The following is an 18,061-nucleotide window of genomic DNA, read 5'->3' as shown; positions in this document are numbered from 1 at the left end:
AAAGCAGAATTTGAACTTCTCAGGTTTAGTTGAGGAAGTCCTTTAACATCCCTGGTGGAAATGAGTAATGCTTAGAATCAGCCTCTCCCTGCCTCCCTCTCCTCTCTTCTTCCAGCCTCTTCCATCACCACTCTCTCCCTATTCTCCAGTTGATCCTATGTGCACTCTAAAGTGTGTGCATGTCTCTCCAAGTGCCTTCATTTGGCTTACATCTATATTAATATCTTAAATTATTTTTAGTAAACTCCAACTTTACTTCAAAAGAAAAAAGGCTGTAATCCAAGAATATCAGGGATTCTGTTTGATCAAGTGCTGATGTTATCCACTGAATGTAGAATATTCTCTTTAGACATCTGTCTGTATAACTTTAAGAAGCTTGTTGCTTAGCAACATGTTCATTATTTTAATTTCTTATATTTAGAAAATGTTATTTTTTTCAAAGTGATCTGTTAGTCATTCCTTTAGGGCACATGCAAAAACCCTCTGTATAACTTCAGAATTCCAAATCATCTTTTGTTATGCTGACATACTGTTGCTGAGGGAAAGGTCTATCACTCACCACATGTGCTCTTCGAAAACAATGAGCAAGCCGCATGGTGAAAGTGTCTTAGTTTTATCAGTGTAGGGGACACCATGTAGTCATCTATGAAGTAACTGTCTCAGAGTAATTTTCCTTTTCATTTCATAAAGTAATTTTAAAACTTTCATATTACTTCCCTTTGAAAAGTAATCAAAGTTCAGCAAAAGCTGAACTGCCAGAACACATCATTCTGGATTCTGCAGTTTGCTCTTGGTAACAAAACTCCTAGACAGAGTCTATGTCCGTTTATAGAGCAAATGAGTGCAATTTATTTCTAGTATATTTGTAGAATACCTGTACACTATGGAACTGCATAACTATACACTAGGGAAAAAACAGTTGATTAATCAGACATGAACTACATTCTGATAACCTGTTACATGTGAACATAAAAAAAAGAAAAAGCAAAAATTGTTCTTTCAGGCTTGAATAATGTTATAATTTGGCTAATATGATAAAATCCACTCTCCTGAATATATATAAAATGCATTGAAGAAAATAGTTCATTATTCTGAATACAATTAAATATATTATGCCAAATACATATTTTTATTTTTTTAATTTTATTTTTATTAATTACAGTTTATTCACTTTTTATCTCAACTGTAGCCTCCTCCCTCATCTACTCCTAATCCCACCCTCCCTCCCTCTTCTTCTCCTATGCCTCTCCCCCAGTCCAATGATAGGGGAGGTCCTCCTCCCCTTCCATCTGATCCTAGTCTTTTAGTTCTCAGCAGGACTGGCTTCTTTCTCTTCCCCTGTGAACTAGTAAGGCTGCTCACCTCTCAGGTGGAGGTGATAAAAAAGCCAGCCCATGAGTTCATCTCAGAGATAGTCCCTGTTCCTATTATTAGGGAACCCTCTTGGACACTGAGCTGCCATGGGCTACTTCTGTGCAGGGGTTCTAAGTGATCTCCATGCATGGTCCTTGTTTGGAGTATCAGTCTCGGAAAAGATCTCTGTGCCCAGATTTTTGAGTTCTGTTGCTCCCTTTGTGGAGTTCCTGTTCCCTCCAGATCTTTCTATCTCCCCCTTCTTTCATTAGATTCCCTGCACTCTGCCCAAAGTTTGGTTATGCATCTCAGCATGAGTTGTGATACTGTGTGGGTAGAGTCTTTCAGAAGCCCTCTATGGTAGGCCCCTGTCCTGTTCCCTGTTTTCTCCCTCTTCCGATATCCATCTCATTTGCCTTTCTGAATGAAGATTGAGCTCTTACCCAGGGTCCTCCTTCTTGATTAGCTTCTTTAGCTGTACAGATTTTAGTATGTTTACCCTACATTATATGTCTAATATCCACTTATACATGAGTTTATACCACGTGTGCCTTTCTGCTTCTGGGATACCTCAATCAGGATGATCTTCTCTATTTCCCACCATTTGCCTGCAAATTTCATGATTTCTTTGTTTTTAGTTGCTTTGTTTTTAGTAGTATTCCATTGTGTAAATGTACCACAATTTCTGTATCCATTCCTCAACTCAAGGATATCTGGTTGTTTCCAGCTGCCAAATATATTTTACAAATATATGAAATTATCATAGAATAAATAAGAAATATTTTTAAATTGAGGTAGAGACTAGCTGCAGCAAGATATTTATACTAACAACTAATCTTGATTTTTTTTTTCTCACAATGAAGGAGACTGAAGGCTGGTGTTTGGAGAGAAGTTTTGTAATCCACATTACATGTCCACTGCTGTGTTTGATATCATTTCCTAAAGAATAAGCAAACGTTCATGGCAACTCAGCTGTCTCTGAGACCACAGGAATCTTTTCATGTAAGAGGTAGCAGTATATGCTAGTGAGTAATTAGATTCTGCTTTAAGGGATAATATTGTCTAATACCCACCACCACCAAACCCACTGGTACTGAAAACCTATACACATTCATCCAATAAGTGTGCTTTTGAAACAAATATGTCCAGTGTAGGTTAGTAAGCATCCACACATGCTGCAGTGGCACAGAAGACAGCCTGCGTGTGACCTGCAGGACACTAGATGAGATTTGAGTGGACTTTATCACATCTAATCACAGCAACTGATTCACTTTTCTTGTCTTCCCTAAGCATTTTAAGAATTTTTATTTATTATAGTTTATTCACTTTGTATCCCAGCTGTAGTCCCCTCCCCCTTCTCCTCTCATTCCTAGCCTCCTTCTCTCTTCTCATCCCAGTCCACTGATAGGGGAGGTCATCCTCCCTTTCCATCTGACCCTAGCCTATCAGATCTCATCAGGACTGGCTGCAATGTCTTCCTCTGTGACCTGGTAAGGGTGTCACCTACCCCCAGGGGAAGGTGAGCAAAGAGGCAGCCACTGAGTTCATGTCAGAGACAGTCCCTGTTCCTCTTACTAGGAGACCTACTTGGAGACTGAGCTGCCATGGGCTACATCTGTGCAGGGGTTCTAAGTTATCTCCATGCATGGTCCTTGTTTGGAGTATCAGTCTCAGAAAAGGGCCCTGGGCCCACATTTTTTTTTTTTTTTTTAGTTCTGCACATACCTAATTTTTGACAAAGATGCCAAAACCATATAACAGAAAAAAAAAAAAGATAGCATCTTCAACAAATAATGCTGGTCTAACTGGATATCTACATGTAGAAAAATGCAAGTAGACCCGTACTTATCACTCCGCACAAAACTAAAGTCCAAGTGGATCAAAGACCTCAACATAAAACCAGACACACTACACCTGTTATTTTCACTTTTCAAATAAAGTGAAGGAGAACCTCCAGAGTCTCAAACAACTAAATGGATGAGAGAACTTTGAGCTTTGGTTGTCAAAAGCCCTGCCAGTCTCTGTCTTTGCTCCACATTAAGCTTCATTTACTTGTTTATTTATTCATGTATAAATGTTTGTAATCATAATGTGTTTGTATACGCATTTCAGTGTGTCTGCATGCATATGAGGTGCGTGTACATGCATGTCTGAAAATGAATGGGCATTCCATTCTTTCACTTTTGAGACTGTACTTAGAGAATCAATAGTTTTATAAAAAAAAAAAAAAAAACAAAATAAATGAAGATCTAAAAAACCAGAATGCCCCAGTAATGTCTAGTCTTAAGTTTCTCATCAATTCAAGATAGCAATATCAAGATATTTTGAAAAGACATGCTGTTTCCATGTTTAGCGGTTAAATTACTACAGTAAGTTATCTGACAGTACTTTTATCTAACGTGTGGTATCACATTTATAACTTATATAAAATCATGAAACTTAGGCAGTTTTATGGAAAGCAGATGCTTGTATTGTGCTGGCTTTCAGGGTGAGCTTGAAATTCTTTAGGAAGTACACTTTTAGAAAAGAAAGGCTTCCTGACAGTTATTTATCTTGTGAGGCCATAAACCTTTGGATTAATTGTGTGTTTTGTACAAATGTCAGCTACTGATTTAGTTTTGATGGATCTGTTTATGTCCTGTCTCAGCTTTAGATGAGTTAAGGTACTGTTTATCATCAGTCTTCTTTGGCTGACCCTGAGAAATAAAAAAGTCAGCTGTCATCAGAAAGGAAATTTTTTTTCCTTATAGAGTCTTCACTAGATACAAAGCATTGTTCTCTGATAAAATCTATGGAAATGGTAAAGATGATAATATGATTCCTGAACTAGTTTTGCTAATTTTTATTAAACTGCCAATTAGCTAACATAACAAAGTATAATTGAGGTGAGCACAGGGGCTGGAGAGTTGGTCTGTGGTTGAGTACTTGCTGATCTTAGAAAAGAATGGAGTTCATTCCCGGAACTCCTGCAGGCCAGCTCACATACACCTATAACTCCGTTTGCAGGGGATCCAACTCTCTTCTGGCCTCAGTGGGCGCCTGCACACATATGTCTCAAAATACATACAACACTTAAAAGGTAAAATAAATATTTAAACAGCTTAACTGTTTAAATTTGTACGCATTCAAGATTACCACATTGAGGACTGGCTGTACAACCGGTTAAAACATCCTGTAAATTAGTTTGTATTCTTACACACAACTAAAAGATTTTGGTTAGGTGATTATATGCAGTATAATCACCCCTGTTATTATGGTTGATTTTATCATGTGCTCACACTGCTCTAGAGATTGTGAAATGCTTTCCTGTCCACGAGATCCTCTGGCACTCCTCTGCTACCATGGATCTCTTTTTCATCAACTGAAACCACTTGATTATCTGTATGGAGTATCAACAACATGACTCCTGAAATCAATCACTATATTAAGTTTTTATGACAGTCACTAATTCAACTATGCTGAATACCAGTTTTCTCACCTCTAATATCTTAATATGGTTACTTTTAGTATTGTGTGAATATTTGCAAAGCATTCTTATCATCGAATCTGTTTCATCAATAAATAGAGGGATATTATCAAAGCAAGCATAGTTTTTTTTTTTTTTTCGCCCATGTTGATAGCACGTCTTTACCATGATGCCACAAGTCTTCTTTTTCTCTTAATCCCTCGTCCACTGGAAATTTCCAACTTGCACCTCACTTTTCTATATCTGATCCTGTAAACATGGCACAGGAATACAAACTTATGGAGGTCCCTGCTGTTTACTGTCTGATTATTTGGCAATTCGCTGCTTAACTGGAGTTTTACATGTTTTCGAATCTTAAAAATCAAAGCAATACATTTATTTTGTGTGAGAGAGACCATGTGCCACAGCATGAGTCGCCAAGAGAAGGTGACTCACAGGTGTCCGGTTTCTTTTTCTATCATATAGGTGCTGTGGCTGAACTCAAGTTGCCAGGATTGGTGATAATTTCCTTTACTCTCTGAGACCTAGACAGCCCCAGTAATGTCTAGTCTTAAGTTTCTCATCAATTCTGTAGTTCCAGTCCCGAATTGATTTTAAGTGACTTCGTGCTCTCGTGTTGGAGGACATAACATTCTCTCCACATATGTACTGTCTATTGCCCTTATTTGGTGTTGTTCTATAAGACTTTTATATACCCATGTCACTGAAAAAAAGTTAAAATCTCAATATAAAGCTTGGCTTTTTTGGAATTAAAATTATTGCATACAGTAAATATTGGTCTAGGCAGGATGGGTGCTAACAAGTGTATTCCTAGAGTAGAATGAAGTTGCATATAAGTGAAATTAAACATAAATTGAATGATTGCTTTTCTATTAGTTCCTATGACATGATGTCATTTCAATAGGTTCCTAATGGAGGAAATATTTGAGTGGCAATTTGTAACTATCCTTTCCAAAGATTACTTAAATACTTTTTCTAGGCTGCCAATAATCTGTCACAAACGTACTGCTGGATTCTTATTTGATTTGTAAAATTATTCTTTTGACTCTTTGTATGACAAGAAATTATATGAATCTAGTCATGAAAAAAAAGTTTGACATTACTTGTCTTGATTCAACATTCTCTTATCTCTCCAAAAATTATCTGTACTGTTAATATTAAAAGAAAATTTAATTTTGGTTTGTTTTATATGTATTTACACATATATGTATATACATATATACATATATTTATACATATAGTATACATAAATATACACACATATATACATATGTATACATACATATAAATGTATGTATACTTTATATATTTGTATGTGTATAAAGTAATATACACATAAGTATGTATAAAATAATATGTATAATATACATGTATGTATGTATATTTGTTATTTCCATTAGAGTTTAGGAAATAACTCATGTTAATTTAGGCTTAATGACGGTTTTAATTGTATTATATCTATAACACTTGATAGCCATAGATAATTATTAAAATGTGGAAATAATGATTTCTTTACAACTGCTACTTTTATAAAGTTGGGAGTAAAGTTACTAAGAATCCTGCTAAAAGCAAGTAAGTAAATATAATAATAAAAAAGTGTTTATTTATAAGGCTGATGTGCTTATCAACTCACAGAAACTATGGCAGGACACATAAGACATATATATATTCAAGCCAGACAAAATCTAAGCAAGGGGAAGGGGAGTGGGCACAAAGGCCCTCCATAATATAGATGCTGTTTATATCTGACACTTCCTGAGAGGGAAACTCAGTTCTTTTCATGGAATGACATTGGGTATATCAACTACATTTTATCATTGGCCTCATGCTTGGAAATAGCTGACTAATTCAAAATGGATGCCATGATTTGTTATATATTCTTTTTTTTAAATGTGTTTTATGTCTTTTTTTCAGTTTTGTTGGTTTTTTTTCATTATTTTGATAAATAAAAGAAAGAACATTAAGCTGGGTAGATAGGCAGATGAGGGTAAAAGAGAGAAGGCTCATGGAGGACTCCAAAGAGAGGAAAGAATGTGATCAAATATGAAAATTTAATAAGAATAAGTGTTATAATATTGGGGATAGGAGTCTATAGAGAAGCACAAACTTTGTGCCATATCTAACATAGCCAAACAAGAAAGCAAGATTACAGTCCAGGACTTCAAAACATACTACTAACCTAAAGGCATCAAAACAGCTTGGCATTAACATAATAATAGATACATGGATCTTTCGTTCAGACAGCAGTCTATGTGATTTCTACATATTTTAATCCCAGCATGACTTGTCTTGTGGTCTGGCATCAGGCAATGTATAAATGTTCTATCATATACAATCTTTGGATAAACTATTCCATATATTTTGAATTGTTCAAATGTAAAAAATTATGCTTTGTTAGTAATTTCTTTCCTTGCATTCTTGACTCTTCTACCATTATGGAAAGAAGTTTGTCAGAACGTCCAATTTTATCTGTTTATTTGCATTTATTGTACTTGTACATGTACCCAAACCAGAGACTTGTCTGTCTTCTTTACCTCCTTAGCCATTTCAGCTACACATTAGCAGATGGATGCTACATACATATTGGTTATATTTTGATAAAATATGGTTGAGTTTAAGATCAAAATGTGCTTTCAATTCCCTACTCAGAGAATATCTAAGACAACAGATTACCCAAGAGTGAAATCCTGAAGGAAATAAAATAGTCCTGGCAGTTTCTGTTAATCAGTAACTTTTACATGTCCTTGAAAGCCCTACATCAAATTCACTTCAAATATTATGCTTCATAGGTGTTTGAACTAGTATCATTGCCACACACACACACACACACACACACATACACACACACACACACACACATGCACATATGCATATACACATGCTCATTGACACATATACATACAAATCTAAACATTCATGCTCCCCCCACACATATACACACATTCAGGAAAAATTAGACTATATAAGCAAAAGATATTGATATTTTTACATTCATAGTTATTGTTGTGTTATTCATAATAGCCAAGAGGTAGAATCAGTATATTTTTATTTTCTTTTTTTAAATTTTTATCAGGTATTTTATTGTCACAGCAATGAAAGTCTGACTGATAAAACAAGAAACACAACATAATCACATTATTTGCCTAGTTATTACCTTTCTGATTGTTAACTTTGAGATCAAACCCTTTTCACTGTTGTCATGTGGGTATATGAGGAAAGGCATGGCACCTTTGTACTAGAGAAGGCCAGAATAGGATTTTAGTCTTCTTGGAGCTGCAGCTACAAAAGTTGTTAGCTCTCTGAAATGTTGTTGGTTCTTTTGGAAGTGCAGTAAGCACTCCTAAGTGATAGGCAAATTCTCCAATAAAGAGATTCAAGTGATAAAGTTTTCTGTGTACATGAACCAAGAAAGCAACTAGAGAAATAAAGTATTTTTGTTGCACTTCATTCACCTTTGTATGATCAAAATCATTACATTGTATCATGCCTATAACCTCCATGCTGTCTTCTTCTTTTTTTATTTTTTTATAAATTTTTAATTTAATTTTATCAAAGCAGATACTAAGACTCATAACCAAACCTTCGGCAGAGTGCAGGGAATCATATGAAAGAAGGGGAGTTAGTATGACGTGGAAAAGATAGGACTTCCACAAGGACCAAATATATTTGGGCACAGGGGTCTTTTCTGAGACTGATACTCCACCAAGAACCATGTATGGATAAAACCTAGAACCTCTGTTTGGATGTAGCCCGTGGTAGCTCAGTAACCAATTGGTTTCCTGTAGTAAGGGGAACAGGGACTATTTCTGACAGGAACTCAATGGCTGGCTCGTTGACCTCCCCACCCCACAAGGGAAGAGCAGCCCTGCTAGGCCACAGAGGAGGACTTTGCAGCCATTCCTGAAGATACCTGATAAAACAGGGTGAGATGAAAGGGGAGGAGTTCCTCCCCAAGCAGTGTACTTGGAAAGGGGCAGGGAGGAGATCAGGGAGGGAGGGTAGAATTGGGAGGGAATGAGGAGCAGGATACAGCTGTGAATATGGAGTTAATAAAATGTAACTAATAATAAAAAAATAAATAAAATTAATTTTTTTATTTTCATTGAGAGATAAATTTTAGGAAGTTATGTGTGTGTACACACGGGTGTGTAATTATTTGAGCAGCCTATTATTTAGTCAAAGCTGCTAACGAGCCTGTATGCCTTCTGGATTTATGTTATTGTATCACAGAATGAAGCAGACGAAACTGAAGACCTGCAATGCCTGGTGTGCAGATTAATTTGTCCATTTTCTGAAAATGCCTTCAGAATTAAAATAATTTAACGTGAAAAGTGGTTATGTGGCATGATACCCTCTGGGGGGAAAACAGCAAGCAGATATGAATGCAGATACTAATAACATGCAGGGTATTGTCCTTGCAGGCCTGATGTAGCCCTTCACACCTCATTAGCCTCAATACCTTTATGTCATTTATTCACTATACTTCTTTTATAAATGTACTTTAGATTCAAAATCACAAAGTTTTCCATTATGTTTCCGCCTTGCAATCCGTATCGTAATGACGAGCCATCGAGTTACCTTCTGTACAGTGTGGGTAAGGGTGACAGAGAAAGAGTTGTAACACTGAACTTTTTTCAAGCATATGGATTAATTCATAGCTTGATGTGGCATCTTACTTGAGTGTGTTCTGTTTACTCAAATCAAGTTTGTTTTGCTCTCTATAGAATTTGTTTGACATGAATATAAAATTAAAAAGAGGATTTGTTGAGTATCAAGTAGTCCACCAGCATGCCTTCTAGTTTTATGCAATGTGCTCCATCAAAAGCTGTGATTAAACCTGATAAAACAGGGTCAGATGAAAGGGGAGGAGGTCTTCCCGTATCAGTGGACTTGGAAAGGGGCAGGGAGGAGATAAGGGAGGAAGGGTGGGGTTGGGAGGGAATGAGGGAGCGGGATACAGCTGGGATACAGAGTTAATAAAATGTAACTAATAATAAATATTAAAAAAAAGAAAGAAAAATAAAAAAGTTCAGAATTGAGGTCCTTCATAGATAATACATTTTTTGCACCAATTTTTCATGTAATATGTAATCAGTTTCAGTTTAGCTTGTCCAGAGCATTCTCAATCTGTCAAAAGTTATCTTTTGTGTCATTGAAGTGGTGTATTAATTTTCCCGTGTCATTTTGTCATGAGTAGTAATCTTCTAGAACATACCATGGCATTTAAATTATTCTCCTTGCTGGTATCAACCCCAGGGCTTTGTGCACTTTCTTACTGTGCAATACTCAAAAATCCTTAGCCTTGACTCTTTCTTCTTAGGCATTATTTTTTTTATTAATTACAGTTTATTCAATTTGTATCCCAGCTGTAACTCCCTCCTTCATCTCCTCCCATGCTCCTTCCCAAGTCCACTGATAGGGGAGGTCCTCTTCCTCTTCCATCTGACCCTAGCCTTTCAGGTCTCATGGTATCCACTTTATATTTTGATGCAGGATCTTCCCTTAGTGAGGAGCTCACCAGTTTTCTCATTATTTGCAATGAGAATACAATTACATGCTACCATATCCTACTTTTAACGTGCGTTTGGGGAATCAAACTTTGGTTTGCAAAACAAACATTTTGCTGCTTGAATTATCTCTCTAGCCCAACTTTTGTTTTTCTAATATATGAATATTATCAACTGCCACAGATGGGCATTTTTTCTTCTACATACATGTAAGAAAATATGAATGGATAATAGTAAAGCATCCCAAGGATGCTGGGAGTTTTCTTTTGTTTTGTTTTGCTTTTCCCTGAGCAATCTGAGTAGCACTCCTGAGATATTTCTTTGCCTGTTCACTTAGAGTATACTCTTGGCAGTCACCCTGGATCTATGGATACTGCATGCATCACTTCCTTCGGTTCTGACATCAGCGTTGCTCTGTGGCTCATCCAGTAGCAGGTGTTGAACATTGATATAAACAGAATTTTGTCTAACAAAGCCAAAAATCCTCCCGTATCAAGTCTCTGTTGGCCAATGGAACATTAACGCCAAAGCTAATTCCAAATACGATCCTCAGCCATGACAGTTCATTATGCTACCTGCCAGAACTACTGGCCCATGGAAACCCTTATTTTAAAAATTAAGGCAGAGTGAAACTTTCTCTCAAATAAATACCTTGTGGTTTGGAGTAGCACGGTTCTATTTTTGCAGGTTTTTCAGTTAGTAAATTAAAATTGCATCATAATTAATTCCTTAATACCATTACTAGTTCAATATAGAAACCTGCTTAATTATAACAAAAGTTCCTACCATGTCTCTCAAAGTATTTACTGCAAAGAAAGGCTTTAAAAATGTGGAAAGTCACAAATAAATATAGCCTTGTTCATATTCTAGGGAATTTTACATCATAAACAGTATCCCTCAAGCAAGCCATTCATGCCAAGAAGATGTTTACTGCTACTTAAGTGAAAATATATATATATATATATATATATATGAGTGACTATTTATATGATTTTAAATCCTTTTAATGTGAAGTTTACTTGATTTCACAAGTTTTATGTGAAGTTTTTACACAACACAAATAAAACCAAGATCTAGTAGAACAGGCATAGTATGCTTTATTGGTTTTTATTTAATTTTTGAGAACCTTACACATGCACAACACAACATCACTTCCTCTTTCCATCTCCCCCATATCAGACAACTCCCAAATTCATGATCCCTTCTTTAAATACTGTGTGTGTGTGTGTGTGTGTGTGTGTGTGTGTGTGTACGACCTACTGAATCAATTTATACATGCATTCAGGTCTGACCACTTGGGTTTGAACAACATATGTAAGAAATTATCCATGGAGAAAGTCGATTCTTCCTCTCAGTAGGTGAGACCATGTGGATTTCCCTCTGTCCACATTGACATTTCAGCTAGAGTTACTATTATGCTGGCAACCTCATTACTGAGTGTACATATGTGCAGCTTTCTTGTTATATATAGAAAACACTACCTCACTGCGGACACCCTGGCATCCTTCCATCCTATCTTACATGATTTTCCCTGAGCCTTGTGTATAGTGGTTGTGATACAGATGTATTAGTTGGGTTGGTTACCCCATAGCCAGTTGTTATCCTGTGGATTTTCATCAGTTGTGGATCTCTTTAATAGTCTTCATCTATTGCAAAAAGAAGTTTCTTTGATAAAGCGTGAGAGTACACCTACCTGAGAGTATGATGGTATTTAGTTCCTGTTACACTGGCTTAAGGAAATGACAGTAACTGGTTCTCCTCTATGGCCTATGAGTTTGCACCCACAGGTAATGAGATAAGTCACAGTTATCTTCCATACAGGTAAGTTAAAGTACACAACTTACAGGTAGCAGAATTAATTCCCAGCCATGGGTTTCTTCCTATTGAGCTTTCCAGTTAGAGAACTATTGGTTATCTTCATGATACTGCACCATTGTGGACATATTGATGGTCCAGTTGTTGCAGTGGTTCATAGACTTTACAACAAATGAGAGCTGCTTATTTTTCCTATATCTTGACAGTTTGCATAGCACTTACTGTTATCATGAGGCCAAGATCCATTCCTCAGAATAGAGGATGCTAGTCCACTAAAAGATATACTGAGAGAGTCAATCCAGAACCCAAAAGGCAAAGGCTGAGCATTCTTATTTGAGGATATTAGCTTCAAATCTTTATGTGTGAGTGTATAATCTGTAATAAGCACAGAAAAAAAAAAACCAGAAAGTAAAAATGGAGCATGTTATGTATGTTGTGTGTTGGAGATTCTAGTGAGGATAGTATAACACAGGTACTATGTAGGGGTAATGGGGAAACCACTGGGGTACTTCATTGGCAAGAAATGACTGAGGCAGAGAGAGAGGAAGAATGAGAAAAAAATAGGATGAAAAGCCATGAGGAAATATGTTATTTTTTGTATTTAAAAATACATATGTAAATATGTGTCTATAAATGTAAATGATTTAGATGAAGTTATGTATGTGAGATGAAAATGGTCCCCATCCCCGATAGTCAGAAACTATTTAACAATAACTGCAGGGCGATGCAGATGAAGCTGCCTTTCAAGTTGTTCCTCAGGGGAATCTTTGAGTTTCCCCCAAACAATGTTGGCTATTTACATAACTCTAAATTACTTCCTAGAACTTGCAGCTAAGACCTACTGATGAAAACACAACATTCCTCAGACATGGGCCTTGGAGAAATGAAACTAAACAAAAGTTGGGAGAATTTAAAATATAAGCAAGAACTAGAACAACTTTTAAAGCAAAAAAATCAAACCTTAAGAGGCTTGGCTGTTTGAAATGTTATGCACTATTTATGAAGAAATGGTGTTGCTTTATGAGTATGTGTGTATGAGTGTGTGTGGGTGTGTGGTATCTGTGAGTCTGTGTGTCTTTGTGTGCTGGTGCCTGTGTAGGCTAGTGGCTGCTTTTCAGTATTTTCCTCTATCTCATTCCAACTTAATTTTTGAAACAATGTCTATCACTGAACCTGAACTAGCCCTTTTTACTAGATTGGCAAACTTATAATTATGTGTATGCATAAGCGTTGTCAGCATCTTTGAGGATTCCAGTTTTATGTTAATGAAGTAGTATTGTTTAGTTTTCTCTACAGATGCTCTTCTATTGAATTAAATTCAGCCTACAAGTATAGCATAGCAGATTTAAAAGATTTAATCTCTAATGGATAAAATATTAGGCCAAGGAATAGCACTTCAAAATTCTGAGCAAATATCTACACTCCAGTTTATGGAAAGAACATCTTAGGTCATAATCTTATTTTTTCTTCTAGTTTTTCTCCTTAGAAAAGAACATATTTGAAATATGAAATATTTCATAAAAGAAATAATTGAAATAAAATTAAATTGGCAGGGAGTTGCTTGACATAGTGTTTTCTAAATGTTATTTATTATATTTATTTGTGTGTATGTGTGTGCGTGTGAATGTGCCTTTGCATGTGTGTTCATGTTCCTGATATGGTGCATGAATTTGAGTTCAGACAAAAAGTTGTAAGACTTTGTTCTTTCCATCTACCATGTGAGGCTGAGGATCACATTCAAGCCATCAGGTGAACTGGCAAGAGCCCTTTCTCACTGGAGGATCACTTTAACTTCAACAGGATAGTGTTTTGAAACTGATATTCTAAAAATAGAAATATACTTCATACAAATATGTATGCATATGAATTCATGTTATAATGGATTTAATCTAACATACCATTATGTTGTACTGACAAATCAGTAAAAGGAAATAAGAAGTGACTCAAAAGTAGGAAAAGGTACTGTGCAAGAGATGAGCCAAAGCCTGGAAATGTTGAGTTAATAGCAAGTAGGAGAGAATGATAAAAGGCCTGTACTTCAAAGAGGAAACAAAAAAAAAAAAGGCATATAGTATTGAAGATGTTGATCAAGCAGGTCATAGTTCTTCCAAAATAAGACATCAGTTACAGACCATTTTTAGTTTAAAGATATTGTTCTTCAAATATTCTAAACTTATTTGATCTCTATTAGAGAAGAAATCAAAAGAAAATGCTTCCTATCTATAAGGTTTATATAATTTCTTGCCAGAATTCAGAATTAAATAGAAAATATTCCTGAGAGGAACACTATCTACTAACATTACATTGTTTTTAAAATTAAATGTGAAAATCACAATCAAGATGATGACAAAATAAGTTATAAAATATCTAAAAATTTGAGTGCATCCTGTTAATAATAGATTTTTATTATACATGAGAGAAATTTTTTAGTGTACTCTATCATTTTTTGAATAGATTATCAAATTGTTTAATGACCATATCAGAGGGTATGCTAAAGTTCATTATTCTTTCAGAGAACATTTCTCAGCAACAGGGAAATAGGAGGAACTTTTCAACTCATTTATAAAAACAAGTAACATTGCTTTTTATTTTATTTCATTAAATATTTTTGAAGGTCACAGCTAAATAATAATTAAAAACTAAAGTAAAATTTAGAATAGCAAGAGACGATATAATAAAATATCCATTTGATCATAATATAATATTGAGGAAAAATAAAAAATGAAGGAATATTTCATAACTAATAAGCTCTTTTAGAACTTGGGTGCTAGAGAAATTAATTAGTATTACTTTGTGTTAGCAATTATTAAGATTAGTAGATTAAGCTTATACACCTTCACAGTCACCAAAAATTTGTTAATAATCATATTCCATTCAAGTGGCTTTAAAAAAAATACCTTAGATTGGGCAATTTATAAACAATAGAAATTTATTTTTCAAGGTTTTAGACCTGAGAAATCTAAGATATAGGTGTCTACAAGTTTTGGAATGGACCTCTCTTCTCACAGAAGTTTTATTCCAGCTCTGTATTATACACTTTTGAAAAGGTAGGAGCTTTCTTCTGCCCTCTTTTATTGGGGGTGCTAATTGCATTGTTGAGTAGTTTCTCTGTATGATCTAAGCACTCTTGGTTAAACTCCCACCTTATCATTTTGGGCCTTAGTATTTCAGAGTATATATTAGAGGGGACTGTTGTGTGTATGTGTTTTTCCAGCTCCACACTCATGGAATAATGATTCATGAGACTCAAGATATATTTACAAATAAGTAGGCAGTATAGCTAGGTTCTTCTCTGACTAGCTTATAATTTAAAATAACCCACTTATACTGATCTATATTCTGCCATGTGGTTGTTTACCTCTGCTCAGGTACCGTGAAACTGTCTACCTTATATCTTGCTGTACAACTATCCCATGCCTAGCTCTATCACTGAATCTTTTCTGCCTGGTGGATGCCACACTTTTATTCTACACTTTCCTATAGACCATATTGTTTTTTTTTCTTTTTTTTTGTTAATTGACAGATGTTGCATTCATACAATACACAAGGCATTCTTTCTACAGGAGACTGAGTTGCACATTCAAAACTCAGCAGTAATATTAAAAACTAATATCATTATATATGAGCATGGTATGCCCTCTCAAGCAGACCTTTAGTCTCTATGTAATGCCAACCACAACATAGACATTGGAATTACAGGCTTAGTTCAATGCTAATATTTTTTTTGAGTTTTTTTCCTCTATATTATTAAACTTATGAGAGAAGAGATTGAAAGTAGATGTTAATTTTGGTTAAACATTTCAGACAACATAATCTGTTATTTTATGGAAGGCATGGTGACAGGAGGAGCTCATTCAGTGGTAGGGAGTTTTAAGCCTGGTTTATTAACATCATTGCTCAATAAAGAAGCAGAAAGCTATACTGCAAACAAGGTAGGATGATCCCCTTCAAGGATCACCAACAGTGTTGTATGTCATCTAACTGGGAACCAAACTCCTGAAGTCTTAGTTTCCTGCACCTCTAAGAAACAAATACTCAAATACATGAGCCAGCCAGGGGAATCTTAAACATAAGCTTAACCATTCATTGTGTATGTGTCTGAGGAGACCAGTTAAGATGCTCTTTCTTGTAGAGGAAGAAGCAGGGAATTCTGCTAGCTGTGCGGTGAGATGTCCTGAAGTAGTAACGGAAAAGACACCATTGTGAAGCTGGGTCCAGATGGCAAGCAGAAAGTTTCTGATGGCTCAGATAGTTTCAGCACTCAGGAGGCCGAGACAGATAATCTCTAGGAACTGGGTGTTTAGTGACATCAGAGAGCTCACTGTTCAGCAATAGAGATAGATAAAAGTCAACAAAACTCAAAAAAGTAAAACTGATATTACCTAAGGCAGACATCTCAAAGCCTAGTCTGGCTTAAACACAAACAAACACACACACACACACACACACACACACACACACACACACACACACCTTTACTTTCTTAAATATCTGTGCCCAGAAACATACACACAGGCATCCACACAAATACACACAACTGACACATAAAAAAGAATACATGTGAAAGAGCTTCAAAATAGCTGATTATGTTTTCTTTTATGCAGGTTAGCCTCCAGTTTATGCCAGAGACCTACCTGTAGTTTCTAGTAATGTTTCATGGATTGCTGTGTAGGCTTCTTGCACTATTTCACAGTTGTTTAAAACAGGTCTATATAAGTATATATATGATCAAAGCAATGTAATGAGCAAGAAAAATGTTCATAGAAACACTAAGGGAAATGATAAAAAAAACATGGATTTTTTTTTAATTTCGGTCACAAAAGGAAAAATATAGATTAAATTACTTCATTAAATTGTTATGTCTGCTCTGTGCATAGATAACTTGACATTTTATCTCCAAGATTTCAAAGCTAAACAGTTGCATTGGAGAATTTTGAAAAAAAAACAAAACAAAACAAAACAAAAAAAACAATAAAGAAACTGCAAAACATACTGAAAACGTGTGGTACATTTACACATTGGAACACTACTTAGCAATTAAAAACAAGGAAATTATGAAATTTGCAGGCAAATGGTGGGAAATAGAAAAGATCATCCTGGGTGAGGTAACCCAGAAACAGAAAGACAAACATGGTATGTACTCACTTATAAGTGGATGTTAGCCATGTAATATAGGATAAACATACTAAAATCTATAGTCCTAAAGAAGCTAAACAACAAAAAGGAACCTAGGGAAGAAGCTGAAACCTCACTCAGAAGGGAAAACAGGATAGACATCAAAAAGAGGAAAAGGCAAGTAACAGGACAGGAGCCTTCCACAGGGTACCTTTGAAAAACTCTATCCACCAGGGTATCAAAGGAGATACTGAAACTCATAGCCAAACTTTGGGCAGAGTATAGAAAACCCTATGGAAGAAGAGGGAGATAGAAAGACAAAGAGGGGAGAGGAACTCAACAAGGAGACCAACCGACCCAAAATTCCTGGGTCCAAGGGGGGCTAAAGAGACCAATACTTCAACCAAGGACCATGCATGGAGAGGATCTAGACCACCTGTTCAAAGGAAGCTCATTGGCTGTTCAGTTTCAAGTGGGTTGTCTAGAAATGGGATCAGGGGCTGTCTCTGACATGAACTCATTGGCTGGCTCTTTGACCACATCCCTTCTGAGGAGTGCAACCTTGACAGGCCACAGAGGAACATGATGCAGCATGCCTTGATGAGACCTGGTAGGCTAGGGTCAGATAGAATGGGAGGAGGTTCTCCCCTATCAGGGGTCTAGGAAAGGGCAAAGCTGGAGAAGAGGGAGAGTGGGTGAGATGAGAAGGAGATGAGGGAGGGGGCTACATCAGAGATACAAAGTGAATAATTTGAGATGTTAGTTAGTTAGTTAGTTAGTTAGTTAGTTAGTTAGTTAGTTAGTT

General features: G+C 36.0%; 1 protein-coding gene across 1 annotated transcript in view; it reads left to right on the top strand.

Moving 5' to 3' along the window:
* Naaladl2 (N-acetylated alpha-linked acidic dipeptidase like 2) overlaps positions 1–18,061 on the top strand; it is a 977,666-nt gene that overhangs the window by 353,855 nt on the left and 605,750 nt on the right. The window lies entirely within an intron of this gene.

The sequence above is a fragment of the Psammomys obesus genome, unplaced genomic scaffold (genome assembly GCF_907164565.1).
Source record: "Psammomys obesus unplaced genomic scaffold, mPsaObe1.curated_primary_1811, whole genome shotgun sequence".
Lineage (NCBI taxonomy): Eukaryota > Metazoa > Chordata > Mammalia > Rodentia > Muridae > Psammomys > Psammomys obesus.
Note: the sequence above shows the minus strand (reverse complement) of the source record. Positions and strands in the feature narration are given on the sequence as shown.